The sequence below is a fragment of the Lepisma saccharinum genome, chromosome 2 (genome assembly GCF_977018435.1).
Source record: "Lepisma saccharinum chromosome 2, izLepSacc3.1, whole genome shotgun sequence".
Lineage (NCBI taxonomy): Eukaryota > Metazoa > Arthropoda > Insecta > Zygentoma > Lepismatidae > Lepisma > Lepisma saccharinum.
The window spans coordinates 175,732,092-175,752,032 of NC_139230.1; the positions used below are offsets into that span (position 1 = coordinate 175,732,092).

General features: G+C 37.2%; 1 protein-coding gene across 1 annotated transcript in view; it reads right to left on the minus strand.

The window, feature by feature from the left end:
* Positions 1-17,910, minus strand: part of mGluR (metabotropic Glutamate Receptor) — a 658,640-nt gene extending 640,730 nt beyond the window's left edge. The window contains exon 1 of the mRNA XM_083117726.1: positions 17,864-17,910. The gene's annotated coding sequence lies outside the window, so the exon portion shown is untranslated. The remainder of the gene's footprint in view (positions 1-17,863) is intronic.
* Between the last annotated feature and the right edge of the window lie 2,031 nt (positions 17,911-19,941).

Sequence of the window (19,941 nt, forward strand, 5' to 3'; positions counted from 1 at the left end):
AGATTGAAATATACATTACCACAATTTGCCTCATGTTCGGAGTGAATACTATAAAGCCATGAGGTAATTTTAGCATCCCTTTATGGAAACGTAAGGCAATTATGCTGTAAGGAATATCATTGGTGGAGGGATCCTTTGCGTTTTACCACAAAGCGGCCCGACTTCTTTTTATATGTATTCAGGCAGCTTCCTCTGAAAAGTGTATATCGAAATGACGTTGTGAGTGGCGTCGGGTGGTATCCGTTCTCCCATTAAAGAACGGCTCATGTGGTGACAAAGTGCGCCGCCACGCGTTGCCCGTCCAGATGTGTGCGCATCAATGTCAACACAGTGCCTTTCATCATGGGACCCTGAAAGGCAAGTCACGTAACCGAAACTGCAAAATGCATTTCACGCAGGTTGGCAAGCGAGCTCACTTCCTGACGTTCCACATACACTAAAAGGTCATACCGGATGTACTAGTTGCCGCGCCGTTGTGGATTCCTAAGTGCAAACCTTTGACACAATGCTGAACTTTGACCAAGTTCTTATTTCGTTTTATGATCGCTCTTGGCGAATTCCATGTTGTTGTTTGTGTGGACTGTCTACATTAGCCCCTTACATCCCGCAACCCGCGCATGTCAATTGCAAATTGGGTTGCTTATAAAGCAGGCGTTCTACTGTTGCAGGGCAAAGTTATTTTGTTTTACGTTCATTTTAAGGACACCTAAGTAATCGTAAAAACGGTTTGAACTGGGGTACGAATTGATGAAGTTTGCTTTCAACGCTTATCGATTCTGTACGTTAAAGTATGATCGCGATAAAAAGTATTATCATCGAAGAAACATGTATAGTGAAGAATTTCCAGTAGAACTACTGTCATCCTCTGAAACAACGGTTTGAATAGGAATTATAGCTTTCTTGGCGACGTGATTCGAACAAGTGTTCTGGGATTACCAGTCCGGTTAAGTCTATGTTAAGCCAACATAGACTTAATCTAGCTGGTAACCCGAGAACACTTGTTCGAACGATTTGAATACTCTAGATATATCAAGTGTTACCTTGGCCTAGTGAGAGTAACAAATATGACACTACCCAAATTATCTATAACTCAGGCACATCATACACATCATACACTGTTTATATGGCGCAAACATCAAATAATTTGCAAAAGATTGTAAAAGAAATAAAAAGTTGTGCCTTGCAACGTGCGTTGAAGGCTTAAAGGGGATGTGGAGTTACAGCCCCACCATTCTCCATTCCTGCTATACTTGATATAATGTGATCAGCACCAAGCTCTGGTTGCCTATACCCTCCTTTGGTCCCAGGTACCCAACAAGTAGAAGCTGATTGAAACCCAGAGCTAACTTAGATATAAAGCCTGGGACAGTGTTAACTTTGTTTATATTTGAAATAATTTTCATCATCATGATTCATCTACAGGTAAGAATAAGAATAAAATAAAATAAGTATATATGTCAATGTTTCACTGCATTGATGTGAACGCATTTCTTGCGTATTTCGGTGAAATGAAACATTTTTTATGAAGCGTGAACAGCAACAGGCATAAGAAAATAGAACTTTAGAAAATAATTCCTTAAATGCACATGCTTTAATAATACAACAGAGATAAGAATTTCCTTATAAATTAGAATTTTCGAGAGACTCGGTGAGAGACACGTTAAAAATCTTCCTGAGGAGTAGAAGAGACTATCTACCCCGAGAGGGTTGCGGTAGTTTTGTCTGATGAGGTCTCCGCTTGACAGTTGTGATTTACTGTTCCGCGAAGCAGAAAGATTAATATTTTTCTTTCTGTGGCTGCAAGAATGCCGCGAAAACAAAGCACTTCTTCCACACAAAAATCAAGAACTACGTTGTCTGCTGCAACCGTGTGTTTTACTGAAATCCGATACTAATTTCATACATTAGGAACTTAGGAATTTGGAAAATACTGTCAGGCATAGTTAGGAAATCGAAAGCTTGAGTTCTTCTCCAAAAGAAGTTACGAAGTAATGTTATCTTTGCTTATTTTCGATCGATATGTTTCCTTGGGTTAAAGAAATGTTATTAAAACATACAGAGTGATGTAAAATAATGTTTGCAAAAACTAGAAAATCCGACTTTCATTCACATAATGAAGAATTAGAGTTTCAATTCACATATCCGAATATCAAACAAGGTATTTCTCAAACAGAACGTCACAGAAACAATTGTAACATTTATCAAATTTATAAAGAGAAAGAAAATTTTGTGTTCTGCGCATCTGTACTGTTACGAATATTTCAGAGTTCTAAAGACTCCTATTTAATAACAAAGGGATTCTAACAACCCAGACGTGTCCCTAGATATACACTCCAGATCATATCACGTAATATCTATTGTTCGCCAAATATGGGATAAAAGGTTTCTTCATGAATTTCAAACTTTGTTTGAAACATAACACAATATTAATCATAATGCAGATATCCTAGACTAGAAAAATGAAATTGTGGGTTGATCCTTACTAAATGTAAAATTGTCTATTGATATCTTGCATTAGTATTTTTCTCCTTTTCAATACTTTATTCTTGTAGTTTTGTTACTTTACTTTGTTTTTCTGGCACTTTTGGCTGATTGCGACGATGAAAATGGGTGATGATTATAATTTACAGATGAAGGAACACTCATAAAAAATACTCATTCGCAGACCTGGTTTTGAACCCGGGAACTTCCTAGGCGTTACCGAAATTCGGCCACCTAACCGGCTATGAGGCTTCTCTTGTTTTTAAGTCACTTTTCATTTTCCTTAGGTTACGTGAAGTTGGATGAAATGATGAAGGGACACTCAAACATGTCCGAACCACGGGACCTTCGCTTTCAAGATGCTAAGTCGACTTTTCGATTTGCTCGGTCACTAGATATTACGAATGTTACACATTTATATTTACACAAATATTTGACATTAGATATATTAAAATTCATCTGAATAGTTGAATGTTGTTAAACATACATGCTTATTCGTCATGTCTGAGACATGACTAAATTATACATTTCTATCGGTAATTGATTATATTTCTAAATTGTAATGGAAATTTTAAGAAAGAAAAAAGCAGTTGTTAACAAATTTAGTGGTAGTTTTAATATATGTTTAAGATATAATAATTTTATGTAAGTTTTCAAAAAATCCTATAAAATGAATTTTTATTTCATTGTCCTACTTCCTTCAATTTGAAAATCCTACCAAATTCACACATCTTTGGTCTTATGTATATTCAAAGATTGTCACAGTTTGTTTTAAGTTCACTTTATGCTCAGATAGGGTAACTGGGATTTGATCTACGGTTTAAAGGGAATCCTAATCCCTGAGTATTGTGCCCTCACAAAAATTGAACTGTAATGAATGATTATCCTGATCATCATTCAGTACAGGCTGAGGCAAATCAACACACAATGTTAAATCTTTTTATATGTACATTGAATTGAGCTTGCTTATAAAAATTCGAACTCCGCCATAATTTATCCATTGACTTAAGGTGGTGTAACATCTGTGTGTAGATATTAAAACTTCATATCACTGTTTCCTCAGTATAGATTTAACGTTGCCAAGTATTTACTAATCTATTACCGTAAGAATAATCATGGTTATCATTGTAGAGCAGACCTCGTAAGTTGCCAAGAAAGGTGGTCGAGTTGTTTAAAGCGTGGTGGCAGAAATGGTAGTTCTGCGTTGATTTATCAGTGACGCTGTGGCTTATCCCATTAATTTTGAAACGACGGGAACATAATCCGCATCGGAATCATTTCTAAAGCTCTGCGACTCATCCACAAAATCAATCTATGCCAGTACATCCACTGGGTGACACAGCGTGTCAGAGAGAAAAGTAAGTTCAACCGGGAACTGGATACTGAATAAATGTTTATGTACACTTTATGCAGAGGTGGGCTAATCGGGACTGGATACAGAGCTTAAAATTGAACCTGAATTGCTGAAGTATACTCTCAATGGGAATCGAACCCCCATGCCCTATACTACAATATTAGCGATTGTTCTTTGAATATTCAAGGCTAGTTGATAAAATGAGGAATGATTATTGATACAACACAATATCAACAGTAATAGTGGCTAATGGTATTCAAATGTATTAGCACTTAACGACAGCTGAGGCTCATTCAACAGTAAAGCCTCAACTCTCGAGCTGTTTTCAAAGCAAAATTTGAAATAGCATGCTACTCGGAAACTAATAATGGTAGACTCTAGTTCAGTTTATACCAGGCTATATTGCCATGCTAATGAGAAACATGTCATGAGCATTAATTGAGCCAAGTATGGTTCCAAGATCGCATACAACTATCTATACACTCGTTAGGCGTTTGTGCAAATGTCGTTTATGTGCTCTTGTGCGTGTAAGGGTTAGTCAAAGCCACTTTTAGCACTAAAGGAACAATGGGAAGTACCAAATACATGTGTATTCGGAAGATAAGAAAATGAGTCAATTCCATTCTTCTAAAGAAACCAATATTACAACTATGTCTGTAACTTAAACACAAAAATCCTAAAAAAACAGTGTAACTCGTAGAGGTCACGAATGGAAACATACGCGTAGAATTAAATTTATTCTGTTGCTGATGGGGATCGGTACTTTAAAACAGACAACAGAATACGACAAAATCGTTAACCTTTTTCATTAATACCTTGTTATTTGTATTAAAAAGTATATACATTCTTCAAAATATTGTAAATTATGTAACTGTTGACCTTCGTAGGTACTCTACGTAAACGTTTCTCAATTAACGCAGAAAAAGTCAACCATGTTCAGTGTCTTTCCAAAAAGAAATTATAAAAACTAACATCAACACTTCTCCTAATATCGTTTCTCTAAAGTGGTTATAACTTTCTGACATATATAGTCTACTCTAGACTAGGGGAAATAGAGAACCTACTTATGGTACAGTTTGAACTTATTTTTTAGAAGTAATTTCTATGTATGTATAAGGCGAGGCAAAAGTAGTTGACACACTTAGAGTTTGTTAATGTTTCAACATTTTAATTGAAATGTTTTAAATTTTAATGCTGTTGTTTCTATTAAGTGATTTTAACTTGTGCTGAAATCAAGTTTCATCCTTAGTGAGATTATTGTAAAAACGCACCATTAACAAATCTACATTTGGATTTATTTTTCATGACAAGAAATCATGTCAATTACTGAAAGAAAAATCATCAACTTAAGTTACCTTAAATTAAGCATATCAAGCTAACAAGCATATTACCTTCTGGTAAAAGTTTAGGAAAAGTAAGATAATATGAAGATAATTTCGGGAATTTTTAATATTATGGATTGTAGACACAGATTCCAATTATGCTATAGTATACGCGTTTCCGAAACTCATTAAAAAAATTATAGAGGAAAATTCCTTAAAGGTGTCAGTTACTGGTGACCCTATCTTCCTAGTAGATAAACGAATTCAGTTGTTCATAATTGAAACATAAAGAGGAACCATAAATAGGAAATTGTATATTTGATAGAATATGCTCTCGAATACACACTGCTGTAGTTGTATTATTTAAAGGTAAAGTAAGCCCTGTGCATCACATCTGTGCGATGAAGGAACATAGATCTCTACTACATTCGAGGTTATGTAATGTTTCAACAGTCTTTATTACTAACTGTAGCTGTTGATTACAACCTGGATGATCTCTAGAGTTGCCAAATGCAGAAACATTAATGAAAAATTCCCCACATGAAGTAACCTACCCATGGAATCGAACTCGGTTCTGGCAATCTTCTCGATTAGACGCATTGAAAGTTATGAAACATGTACTGCAGATTATGTTGTACTGCCACCCCCTTGTCCCCTATAAAATTCACTCAAATAAAATCCAGAAATTCTCAGATGTTTCTTGATGATTTAAGAATTGAAGAGATGATTAGTTCAGGGGGTATCACATTTTTTGGTTCTTACAGGATAAGAAACTCAAACTTTCAAGAGTCGTAACTTCCACATTTTCAAACTTTCTCATTTCTCAGGACCTACCTAGTTTCTCATCTGTTCAGTTACACCATACGAAACTACACTGACGGAGCTATTGAAAACCATCGACAACAGCAAAGCGATATAATTGCAATTATCAGTTTTCGCCTGTACTCTTCAATTGATGCCACACTATGTTACATGTAATAATATAATGTGTTGTTTTACATTAGAATTTTTTAAAATAATAATATCTAAGACAAAATAAAACTATGGAAGAAATTCGATATAAAATTTGAGAACTAACGTTTTTGGAAACTGAAAAGAAACAGCATGCACAAGATCTGACACGGAAAAAGGAAAGGAGAAATTAATGCAAAATAAAGGTGCAAGGAGTTCGTTCCACAAGGAAATTTACGTCATCTCCCTTATTTGCCACAATACTGACTAGAAACGTTATGATAGGACGGCAATATATGCGTTGTTGCATGCAGGGGTTGTGTGGAAGTCTGAAGGACATTCTTTTCATTCGATCACTGGCAATTACATGGACTCATATTAATTCTCCATGCAAATAACCAGATACATTTCTTCAATACGTCAAAACAAGCAGAGTACAAGAATAGTAATGTATTCTCAGATGAATGTAGGTGTTCGTGTATGTACCGTCACCTGCAATAAAATTGGACATCAACATCCTGAAATACTCGCTTCACTGCAATGCTTTATGTGTGTTGGTACACTCTACGGCACTAGTAAGCTTTCAATAAGGTTCGGTTATTTTCGAAAAGTGTGGCAACACACGCAACGAACTGCATTGAAGCGAGTATTACAGGATCTACAGCCTGTTTCAGGACTCTGTGGAGCAACGCCGCGCATGACGGTAGAGAAGGGGAGAAAGCAAGTGGGCGGAGCGAAGCAGTCCGCGCTGCTGCAAACGGCTGATTGCTGCAGTCGCGTTACTCTCTCCATCCAATCCCCTTCCCTCTCACGCGTTCATTGGTCGAGCCCTCTCGAGTCACTGCTTGCTCAAATACTTGCTTTCGTTTGCTTGCTCCACAGACTCCTGGAACGGGGTATGGGTGTCTCATTTTTATTGATGGGAGACTATGCATGTGACATTTTTACATTGTCATAAACTGTTGTTAAATTCATTTTCTCTTAAGAGTTATTCCACCTCAGATAAATTAGCAAGATCCTTGTTTTTTGATTGATTGCTTGAGTTGGTGTTTTAAGTCCACTTTATGCACAGCGAGGCTAATCGGAACTGGACATACAGTTTAAAGTGGGATCCGAACCACTATGTGCCTCCACCGGGAAACGAACCCGGGACCCCTTGATTACGAGTCGACGACGCTACCACTACGCCATAAGACCCTTGTTGTTGACGTAGAAATATGTAAGTAGAAAGTGTGAAATGCGATGAAAGTAATGTTTTTCAATAAAAACATAAGATGGATTGAAACTTGTAGTGTTATTATTGAAGAGCATTATGTAAAAATATTAGAACTGTACTTTGTATAAATTTAAGCAAAAAAGAAAAAAGTGCAGGCTTGAACATCTCGAACCCGGATATCTAAGATACAGTGCGAAGTCAAAGATGGCTATCAGGTGCCTCGGTTCAGATGTTTATGGGAGATAGGTTTACGAGGAGGTGTGTGAGATGACACGAAAGAACTGCAACTACTTTTAACACCCGTGCTCCGCCACCTGAAGAGACGACGAAGAACGATATAATGATAACGCCTGCGGTTGTTGTGACGTCATTCTATTCAACAGACCAGGCACAGAATTGATATTCCGTCGTGCGTGTGACATTTGCATCGAAACACGCACAAAGTAGGCAATTTGTGCGAGAGAAATGCTCGATACGAACATCTTAAATTATGCAACTGATTTTGACAGTACAAATCTAGTTTACCATAGGTATTGTAAACTCCACGTGCGCTGCAAATGGAGACCAGAACACAGAAAGATCCGTTGTGCCAATCCTGCAATAAATATTTCTAGCTAAGTTTTTATGTAGGGGAACTAATTTGAGTTGGGCAAACTTAATAGGAACTGATACAATATGATTCTTGCCTCTTTGGGATCGCATCAAGTATCAACAAATGTGAAATGTGCATGTATTCGAATTTTCTGTTTCATAAAATATTTTATTATCCATCTCAGATGATATTTATTAATAAACAAGACGAGTTGAACAAGCTCAATTCTAGTTATCTAATATCATATTCATTAGTATAGTTACTATGCAATAGCGACAGTTCCGGCTCGAACCCCGTGTAATAACTAATTTCATCATCTCATCATGCATACTCTTCATCGCGATTAACCAAAGAAGTAGAAAACAAGGTGAAATAATCAAAATACAAAGATAGAAATATATAGTATATCTACCATAATCATTGAAAGAAAAAAATATCCATTCAAATCGTAAATGTAATAACCTGTAACCCTTGAATTTCATCTTATTACTTCTCTTGCTAAAGATGATATTATATTAAATCTTATAATTACTATTTGGTTCATATTCTCTACGCGGGTAGAAACGATAGACGTATTGTTTTGAAATCAATGGAATACAAAGAAATGTTTTCATACAATTGAAGAAAGTTCTAAGTAAATGAGTAGTAAATAATATATAAAATTTCAGCGAGATATCAACGCTAACTATATAAGGAAATAACTGATATCCAACATAATTTATATGTAAATTTAATTAAATTTGGTTCAAACTGGCGGCTTTTTGGACAAAATGTGGCTCCTCATTTTCCTGCGAGAAAGTCAAATATAATTGCAATTCACCACAATTCATGCCTCTATTTTACATGTATATTTGTTTCTATTGTTTTCAATTTTCGCCAGATGAAGAAAAGTATGAACGTTTATAATTGCTGTTGCATTTATTTCAAATGATGTTTTGGTCACATTCATTATGCCAATCTCTTTTAACCGAAACTTGATAGCTACATTATTAAACACTCTCAGCCGAACAGTCTGAGTTAGATATTTTACTAACAGCCATGAAACATATTGATTTAGATGTTTGCATACAAAGTGTTTTCTGATTAAATAATTTTATGTATAATTTCATTTTCGATACTTTTTTTATTTCCATTACATACTTCCAAAAGTGAAGATTGCAATTCATCCTGGGATATTTCTAATCTGTTTTTTTTAATACATATAAAAGTTCTCTCCGATACAAAACACATTTTCGAAGTTCAGTTAAGTAAGCTTAATATGTACTGTAGAGCTTGAAAACTTTGGTTTATATTTGAATTTACTTTCTTATCGTTTTTTCTCACAGTTATTTAACGTATGTATTACGAAATAAAATAGACGTAGCTATCAGAATAGTTAAAATACAACAGTTGTGTATTTTGGTAATGGGATAACGTATAACAGGAATTGTTTCCTTTTGATATTATAATAAGCAACCAACCGTAATGTGTAGTTAGTCATTATGTTTAATCTACTTGCCTTCTGCAGTTTTCTTAAAACAGGCACGGGTGTAATTAACAGTTAAAATTGAATTGAAAATTGGCTGAGTGTCCCTTCACATTTCAAAACCTCATTTGTAATATATAACAATACATGAAATATATACTTGTTATTGTTAATTATATTATATGTTTCACTATGGAAGTAATTGTTGTGTGTGCTACAGTAGATACATGTGCAAGTAAATTGTTAAGCACAGTTTCTATCCACAAAGTTCCGACGTGATGTTTACATTATATTTTGATCATGATGAGGTAATGGTCTTCTTTAAACTCTATCAATAATGGATGCGAATAATTTGTTTCGACTTCCGTGGTGTACTTGTTAAGGCAATGCGCTGTAAAATCAGGTTCTTAACCATGTTATTTCATTGAATTGTCTTTGTGGTTTCACCGCTTATTTGTTAATTTACACGATCCCCATTAAAAAAGCTATCAAGCTTGGATCAAAATTTACAGTTTATTTCCTTCTAAATTTAAATAACATTCAGTATTATAAATGTAATGCATGAATGCTTGTTAATATACATTTTCTGGTTCCAAATCTAATATTTAATAACAATGTCCCACTTTAAGGTTTTATTACCTGTTTTTTACTGATTGCTTATTTGGCCTCTTTCCACACATCATCGAAAATGGAACAATTTGTATGTAACTTCTAAGGTGGGTGACAAACGTCTTACATATCATAATGGACAACAAGAGTATAAATTTGCACCAGTCTAATAGATAAAATAAACGAGCCAATTACATACATACACACACACACATAATCGCAATATTTTGATGTATATTGTCTATCGTGGCCATCCGTGCAAATACTGACCGTGTAAATACTGTTTTAAAAAGCCTACGAATGAATTGCGATTATCATAATTAATATGGTGTGTGTAGAAATTGTAATATACGGAGGTCTTAAAAACTAAACCTTGTGCTGTTAGTTTAAAATTATATTTTCATTTTCACTCAAGTACTTTAATTAATCTGATGCAAATTGATCCAATTAGAAACATGAAATTTTTTAAACTTAAAATTTATTTAGACTTGAAAATGCATGAAAAAGTTTTAATAATTTAAAAAAATGAAATCCAAGAATGATATAAAACTTAGACGTATTATTGTGATTATACGTTTAAAATATCTGCTTTACAACAAAACTTCATGTTTTGATACTGTTCAACGTGGTGTTAGACGTGATGGATGTTCCCTTTTTGTATTTGCATTCATCCTCTTTAAACTGGCATTCGTTTTGACGATATTTGGTCCAGAAACATAAATTCGAAAATGTATGTATTTTGAATCTGATATATTTGTTGTAAAATTTTAGATTTCACATCTCCCTTACAGCCGAATGTTTGAAATTCTAGCCTTTTGTGTGTGCAGTTTTTTAGTTTGATTCCCAAAATGAAACCCAAAATTTTGTTTTCCAACAAAACATGGTGAGGACAACTGGCGATTTACTTGGGACGATGAACTATAATTCCTCCGAATACGTACGAATATGTGTGTGTTTGTGTGTAATATGTGTGCACACACACATATACATACATCAAATAATACAGATAATTGCGACGATTGGATTCGAGGTAGAGATCGTGGTAAACCCACTTAGTAGACCATGCCTCTAAAATGCTTGAACATCAGAGATTTGTTTCATTTAGTTAATCCGTAAGAAATCAATTTGGAAATGCTATTTTTGCTGTACTATTTATGACATTGAGGGTACAATGTCTTGAATCGAAGACATACATTGAAGGAGATCGGTTTATTTATTCAACAAAACAGAACCCTTTGGATATACATTACCCAAGCTCTATATGTTTTTGGGATGGTCTTTCTTTCTGGTATTCAGAACAGCTCTCAGATCGAAAGTGCAGTTTTTATCCAGCTTTTTGGCTGACATGGTATTTAGGGCACCTTATGTTCTAAAATCCAATATTGGAAGTGAGTTTCCAAACAAAGTCAGTGAAGAAACCGGAAGAGACTTGGCGTCCAGTGGAATTCGTGCCTGGAAAGCCAAGATGGCGCAGGGAAGGTCAGTGCCACGCAGTTGAAAGCATCGCATGCAAAGGAAAATAAATTCACCCCCCGTTTGGATGAGCGATCGCAAAGTCGAAATGCCGCAAGTGACGAATAATATATTGTCTCCTCGCGTCGGGAACCGTTCTCTGCACGCCGGTGTAGCGTTTCCCCTTCGAAGCTTCTTGTTAAGGAAAGGCGCATTTATACCCAGCCATCTGAACCAGCGGAGTTGGTGATTTTTAATGTGACAGTGGAGGAAGATTTAGTAGGAACTTTCGCGTCGACGCTCTTGACTGATGCAGACGTGAATTTCTCTTGCCTTCTCCACAATTTGAATCAGCAAGTATATGAGTGGGGGGAGGGTGGAGAAGTAAAGACACACTTAGAGTAGGAATTTATTACATATAAGCGCTCTCATTAGCATTTTGAATATAATATGTGATACATAAGTTAAGATTCTACCAAGAATATATATTATTGCTTAGGGCCTCCTCGATGGCGTAGTGGTAACGTTATTGCCTTGTAATCCGGGGGTTCCGGGTTTCATACCTGGTGGAGGCCCATAGTGGTTCGGATCCCAGTTTAAACTGTAGGTCCATACTCGATTAGCCTATCTGTGCATAAAGTGGACTTAAGAAACAAAATCTCAATATTGATTACCTTAAAAATATGGATTACCTCTCTGCCCAATTGAACCGTAGTGGTAACGACGAAGCCTTTTAATCAAGGAGTCCTTGATTCGATCTCCGGTGAAGGAACATTGCACAGTGGTTCAGATCCAACTTTAAAACTGTAGGGTTATCCTTAGGCGTCAACAGATTTTTTTCCCAGGGGATGAGGTTTTTCTCCCAAAGCACTGCTTCATTTTGAAGTTATCTGTACCATTTTTGTTTGTAATTTTCAGTTCCTTCTAATAATTAACGCATATTACCATGAGTGAATTCGACGTGTCAAATATATAATTTAGGTTAACATTAATTTCTCAGCGAGAAGAACACACGCACTCCATTGTTTCCCCCTTCCGTACGCCTATGAGTCTAGTCCTGAGCACAAAGTGAATTAAGACAAACTTTGAAAATTGTACTGCTTATCCCGCTCCCAAACGCGAGATCGAATTTCGGCTGAGGCTTGCTCTAACCTTTGTTCTTTCGACTACACGTCCTCATTAAATTCTCATTAACTCGGACAAGAATAACTACGTAAAATGATCAAAATACAACATATAAATAGTCAAAGAGTGGGCTTGGAAGAAAATAATAGGGTGAGTATGGGATCTCCCCGATTGAACACTTTCACCTCTGTATTCAAGGGATCCCTGGTTCGATCGGGATACATGACGGTTTGGATCCTAGATTAAAACTGTGGGGTCCAGTTCCGACAAGATTCTCGGTATATAAGGTGGACTTGCTACACAATACTATTTTAAATATATATTTTGCTTTCAGGATTAGAGGCACTTCGCCGATTTGGGCAAAAATGATCCGCAAAAAGATCACAAATTATACAGAATATTTCTGTTATGCTGCCTCTGATATTGTCGTAGCTTCTGATGCACCAGAAAGTCAATAATGATGTAAATTTAGAAATTCTACCTGTCTTGCCATTTGGTAAGTAAGCCATAAGAAGATTTGTAAGTATTTAATTATTAACGATGCAGAATTTCGGTGAAGTATGAATATGATTTTAGCCGAAAGCACAGTTTCCAGAAAACATAGCAGATTTATAGTTCTAAAAAACTCATACCTTAAAAATTTAAGTGTATCATAATATCAAATTCTGATTCTCAAAGATAAATCTTTGTTCAAATCTAATCTAGAGACACCATTGATTTTTCCATTGGAAACAGGGTGGCGTTGTTTGGTGTGTGTGGGTTTGACACAGACAACAATGTGTGTAAAAGAGTATGTAAGAAGGGTCGTAATTTATTATAGAATTTATCTTCGTAGGAGTAATATGATACAATGAGAAATTCTGAAATACACGTTTCCTTTGTATTTCAGATGAGGCTCGTACCTGCTCTAACACCATTGGCAGAAGATAAGTAACTTAGTTCCATTTGAAAGAGACGATGTTGTAATCATCAGTCTAACCAACAGTAATATTTTTGACAATTACAATTAGAGTAGTATGATTTTTATGCATATTATAATCACACCGTATCATTTTCTTGTATAATTTGTCTGTATATACTTAATATCTTTCAAAATTTTAATGTAAGAATATAGCAATATATTCGAGTGTTGTAAAATCGAGTGTTGTAAAATTTGAAGATCACACGTCCAACATCTATCTCGGAATGAAACTTACCGCACATAAAGTTGGCAACCCTCGACGTCTACTTCATTTTGCAACAACATTGATACTAATTATGAAAATCGAGCCGAGCGTGACAAGTGATGGAGCGTCGGTTTAGCGGTCACCAGAAAGAAAATACTATAGTATGCTCTCCCGTGCATTAAAACAGACCCCTTCTCGAGTTACCTTTGAGGAAAACACATCAAGGACAAACACTTTGCCTCGTCGCTTAGCTGAGGCGTGGGCAGGCGACGCTACGATATTGATGTGTGGAACGCCGCCAAAGAAATAATGGAGAACTCGGTTGGGAAATGAATGGAAAGGTAAGTCCATTTGTTGGTTTGCTTTCTGCGCTGACGGGCTGCCTCGATCTAGATTTACCTACCGGGCATTGCAACAATAGCTCTCATATCATTGAGAGCTATTCATGGACGTGCGCAGATAAATATTTCGGGGGTGCAGATGTTAGAGATTTCGAACCAGACAAGTGTTTCTTTTACACAAACAATGCAAAATCTATAACATTGCCTATTTCATCTGTTATTTTAAATTTAAATTTTATTTGTAAAGTTGAGAATGTAAAGTTAGTTAAACTGTAGAGCTGTACACCAAGATATAAAATATTACATGTAGACGAAAAATTCTTATCGATTTATGAAATATTAAGGCCTGGGTGGGTTGGCATATTTGTACTCCAAACAGGAAGAAAATTCCTATAAAATAGCTATTGATTTTGTCCTTATTTTAAGACCAAGTTAAGGCTGTGAAATTTTTATTTCACTTAACCATGCTTCAACTTACAATGATATATATAAAATGATATATATATATATATATATATATATATATACAGGGTGTTCGGCACCAATACTACTACTAATAAGAAAGTTTTATAACTAAGCAACAAACAGGTTTATTGACATGCGTGTTTTTAAAAAGACAGAGAAGAACACCAAGTTATTATGGTAATCAGTAGATCTCCACCTGTGCACCACTTGTTGCGCGACAGACGTCCAAACGAAATTCTATCTTCTGCCAGGTGTTTTCCAGCATCTGCGGGGATCCTCCGACACAAATCATCCACATCCAGTACTGGGGTTCTGTACACATTGTTTTTATGTAGCCCCAAAGTGAGAAGTCCAACGGGGTAAGATCAGGGGATCTAGGAGGCCATGGCCCAACGACCTTCGAGGACTTCATTTAGGCGAACTTATCAAGCATGTCCAGATAAACATCTCCATTGATTGTTCGTTCAATAAAAAAGAATGGACCGATAACCTCTTGCACTGTGAGACCGCACCAGACATTGATTTTCTGACTGTCTCGTTCAACTTCTCTCAACTACCCCCATGTGCTTGATAATTTTGCCTTACCTCAGACACCGGAAGGATACATGTTCCAAAAAGATTCCCCCCCCCCCCCCGCATTATGCCACTCATGTGAGGGATCACTTAAATGAAGTCCTCGAAGGTCGTTGAAAACAAAATTAAAGGCACCCCATGTAGCCGGAATTGTTTTCTTTTAGAATACTTGTTATGTAGCTCAAACAATGTTACATTTAAGCAGATTGTGGATTACGCGATTCAGGCAGTAATTGACAAAACAAATATAAAATTTGATAGATTAAGAAACAATGCACAAAATTTACTTTTTCTGATGCACACGACGATATTTGCTGGAGAATAACTGGTTTGTATCGAGTTATTCCTTTCTTAAGTGGAACGTATATCATTACCCTCATTCGTCTATGAAAATTTTTCCATTCCTTTCGAAGTCGACAGCAAAGGAAAGGTGTAGCCATTGATAACAATTTGTGAAAAATGTCTTAGAAGGTGTGACTTAAGCATCCAACTAGAATCGTGTCCTCATATTTTTTTTAAAGAACAGCCTTTAATAATGAACGCATTCTTCCGAAGAAAAATTTAAGGAGATGATCCTTCAACTTGGTAAGTAAATGTGATAAAAGTAGGTAAACAATAAAGAAAGGAGTTTGTAACCATATACAGAACCAGAACGTCGCCGACTAGTTTGAATACGAGTGAGGCAAACCTTGCTCGGATTAGAAAACATGATGTAGAAACTAACATCAATTGATGGTATCCAAGATGAATCCATGGTCGCTAAATAGGAGGCTATCACATTTAACTCTTCTCCCTTAACGACATTGAACAGGAAAATATGACCATCAACAATGGTGGATCATCAACCATCAATCATGTATGATTGACTTTAAAAATTATCGTTCGGTGAAGTACTACTCACATACCATGGAAATCTTGAGATAGGACAACTCAAAAGCAATCATGCAATTTGCAGGCTGAGGCTACATGAAAATTTGCACTGGTTAAAAGCACGTAGCACCTAGAAAAAATATGATAAATGCGCCACTGGTTCCCAATTTATGGACACTCGGGATAGAATTTCGTGTTAAAGGCGATGGAAACATGATAATGATCAAAGACTTAAAAAAACCTTCCTTCTTCATTCCTCTTCTCTGTGCTATCATGACACCGCAATGTGTTTTGCGTCTTTTTAGTTACTACTATATCTTCAGGATTCATATATTAAGTTCACATGCATTCTTCATTATTCTAAATAACATCATCACTCACATCTTCATCACATTCCAAACGTTTTCTTTACATTTTATCCTTACGATAGTTTCAAATATATACTGAACAAAAACTTTCTGGGTATCATTTCACGATGTAATGACGTTAAAATTTCACAATGTTTAACGTTCCGTGTTGAATTTTTCTGTTTTATGCAGTGGCCAAGTTATATGTTTTGAATTATTAGCAATATATCTCCAAGAAGAATAGATTCGAACTACAAAATATAACACGGAAATAAATGTATTCTCCAAATTTACGTTAAACTTTGTTCTCCTGTGGATTATTAAAGCAACGGAAGTATAAATGGAAATGAGCGTAGCAATGTTCTGCGTAAATGTTTTTTTTTAATACAAAGTTATTCGGAGTGATAATTGCCGTTGATTGCTGATGGTTTGACAAGGTGTTAAGTACAATATAACTCAACTTGACCGTGATAATGAAACTTTATTGAAAATTGTCAGCGATACGCTGAGATTCTAATACGAAACTGTGTTCTCTCTCATTAGATTAATTATCGCGCTCCGTTAAGAGAGTTAATTGGGAGAATACGGCCTATTATGAAGTTAGAAGCGAGACGAGATCGAAGTACAAGGAAAGCTATTGTTTTACAGAGTGGTGTCTTCAGATCCTCATTCGTTCAAACGTAATCATATTTTGGTCTAAGTGTCCATGAAGTGTCTTCAACTTCAAATGCGCTTTCAATAAAAGCGAGTAACTGTTGCACGCAAGAGAGGTAGAAGTATCATGCTGCGTGCGGCGTATGTCCCGAATTTGAAACTCTCAGACCCAAATGAAGGCATTCACACTAAATTTGCGTGACGCTACGAGACTTCAGTGTGAATGTTTTCATTTGCTTCATCTTGTTTCAAAAAGGAAGGGTGTCATCGTGATTCCAGAAAACGAGCCGAGCGGTGTGCCACCTCCTTGAAATATAACTGTGCGAAATTTGGTACCGCAACTCAGGGTCTGGCCATAACGGCAGAAACGTGTAACAGGTTGGTTCGAATCATTTGCTGTTGCGCAGACAGCGCCCGCAAAAAGCTCGAGAAGAGCAGTGATTTTCTTTCTTATATTTACATAATCAAAGAAGTATCGATATGAAAAAACTATAATGGTTCTTAGCGGAAGTCTCTATGGAGATGCGGTTCCCGTGATCACAATGATAAGTACTTTACCGCATCTCGCAAAACTCTCAGACTGGAGACATGCCAACACAATATTTTTTTCTTATTTTGATATTCGATTCAGTATGAAGTAATAACTGCTATTGGATCTTCACGACAATAGGATATCCGCCGTCACAATGACATATACTTCAAAGCATCTTCCCGCAAGAATGTAAGTACCTCCACGCGTTAAGATGCCTAAGAGCAACAAGATGCAACGGGGAAACATTTTACGCGCGTTTCCACAACAATATCGAGAGAGACGGACAATATTTCCAGCAAGCCGTCATCTCCGCTGGAAACGGTGGAAGAAAAAAGAGAATGCACTTACCCCGTTCCGCACTCGATGTTGGGTGATGCTAGCGAGGAGTCGGACTGCCAACTAAGTGAGAAGGTGCGCGGGGATTCCCCAGTCGAGCGCACCACCAACTTGCCGAGTCCCTGCCCTCCGCTCTCTCAACCAATCTGAAATGTACTTCCCCGACCGATCGATCTCGCGACCGGCTAATGAACACACGCTCCTCGATAAGCGGTGATGTGAGTTTTTGGCATGCGAAATTACGCACACGCCGAACCTTTATTTTTTATTTTTTTCCCTTCTCATTTTTCTTTCATCTCCGTAGTATTCCTCCCCCTTCTCTCTCTTTCACGAGCATCTTACGGGACTTACCAATCCTGGTTTGGCACCATTGTGGCTGGGATCGGGCGCATCGGTCAACAATCAGGAAAGTACACGGTCCGATCCATTCCGCGCATCCGGGGACCGGACCGGACCGGAAAAGGTTTTTGTCTTTTAAACCCGGACTCCCTCATTGTCGCTGCTCCTTTGGGAGGAATTAACGCTGCGTGGCAAGCAGCATCTAATGTGGCGAGCCAGGGAGACACGGAAAGAGCTCTTTTCCCCATTCTCCCGGAAAATGCTCCTCTACTTGTCTGCTTCGTTTCGGCTCATTCGCATCCCACTGACGCATCAAGACTAGGGGAAAACATAGATTGTGCCTGCGGACTTGTCATTCTCTCGGTGTTGGCCAGCGTGTTTCCCCCATTTCTACTATTTTCTGTAGAAGAGGGGAGAAGCGGTGAATGGGAAGTTGAGAGTATTGTCCACTGTTTCCATGTCGATGAGATTACAACGCTGGCAAGTTGTTTCTGGGATTCCACCGCCAGATTTCAAGTTATTCTCGTTTGTTAAGGATATTCGGCCATAGATATTCTCTTTGCTTATCTATTTACATGAAATTTCTATTCGTATTTATATTTTGGTTATTTAATACCGTTTTCCTAACTCGTGGTGGAGCCGCGATGGTCTAGTCGGTACGGCGTCTAACTGTCACGCGGGAGACCCAGGTTTGATTTCCGAGGTGGGTGATCTAAGTTCGGATCACCCAGCCTCAAATCAATGGGTACCTGGAGGCAAACCTCGTGGGTAAAGGTGGCCGGAGCGTGATGCTGATCACATCGCCACCACAATGATCGAGAATGTGGGATCCTGCCCCCACATCCCCTAAATGTGCCTTCCTGGCACGGTACAATACGCCCTGGGAATTGTACCTTACCTTAACTCGTTTGAATAATAAGCTAAATTGATGATCTCGATTTTGTGTTACTTTCCGTTTATATTTTTGACTAATCGCAACGATGATAATCAATGATGATTACATGAATGTCATGAAGAGAGGCTAAAAAAGGAACACCCTATCTCAAGACGGGACATGGGCCTCCCCGATGGTACAGTGGTAGCGTCGTAGCCTTGTAATCAAGAGGTTCCGGGTAGGTCCAGTCCCCATTAGCCTACTGTGCATAAAGCACCAAATCAATCAATCAAGACGGGACTTAAACCTGGACCCTTCGGTGGGAAGATCGTATTTCTTCAACTCAACAAGAGTCTTCGAGGCACCATTAGGTGATGAATTAGATGAAGAAATAAACACAATAAACCACCTTGGAGGAATGGTTATCAAAGTCCTCTAGGACGCCAGGAGCAGCGGTACGAATCCTTCCCTTCATCATATCGTCACTCATCCTCAACTGCCGCGATTAGCCAAAATGGCAGGAAAACGGCTCTAAAACAATAAAAGAATCTACTCAAAACATAAGACTTTTTGGAATTCAATGAAGGTAGTGACATTCTCGCTCTAGACTTGCCTAACGCCAATATTTCTGAGATCGAATCTTACCTGTTGCACATGTTCCATAGCATACTTCACCATCGTAGTGGTAGAAATACACAATCAAGAATGCTATAATGATTTTCTTGTATAAACGAATGCGTGGAAAATAATTACTGCTGTAAGGCAATCGTGTAGGTGAGGGCGAATTTAATGTACAGTCTCCGGCAATATAAATGGGACACCTAGATCCTAAAATACTGGTTATACTGAAAGACGTTATGTGTGTTGCAAAACTCTA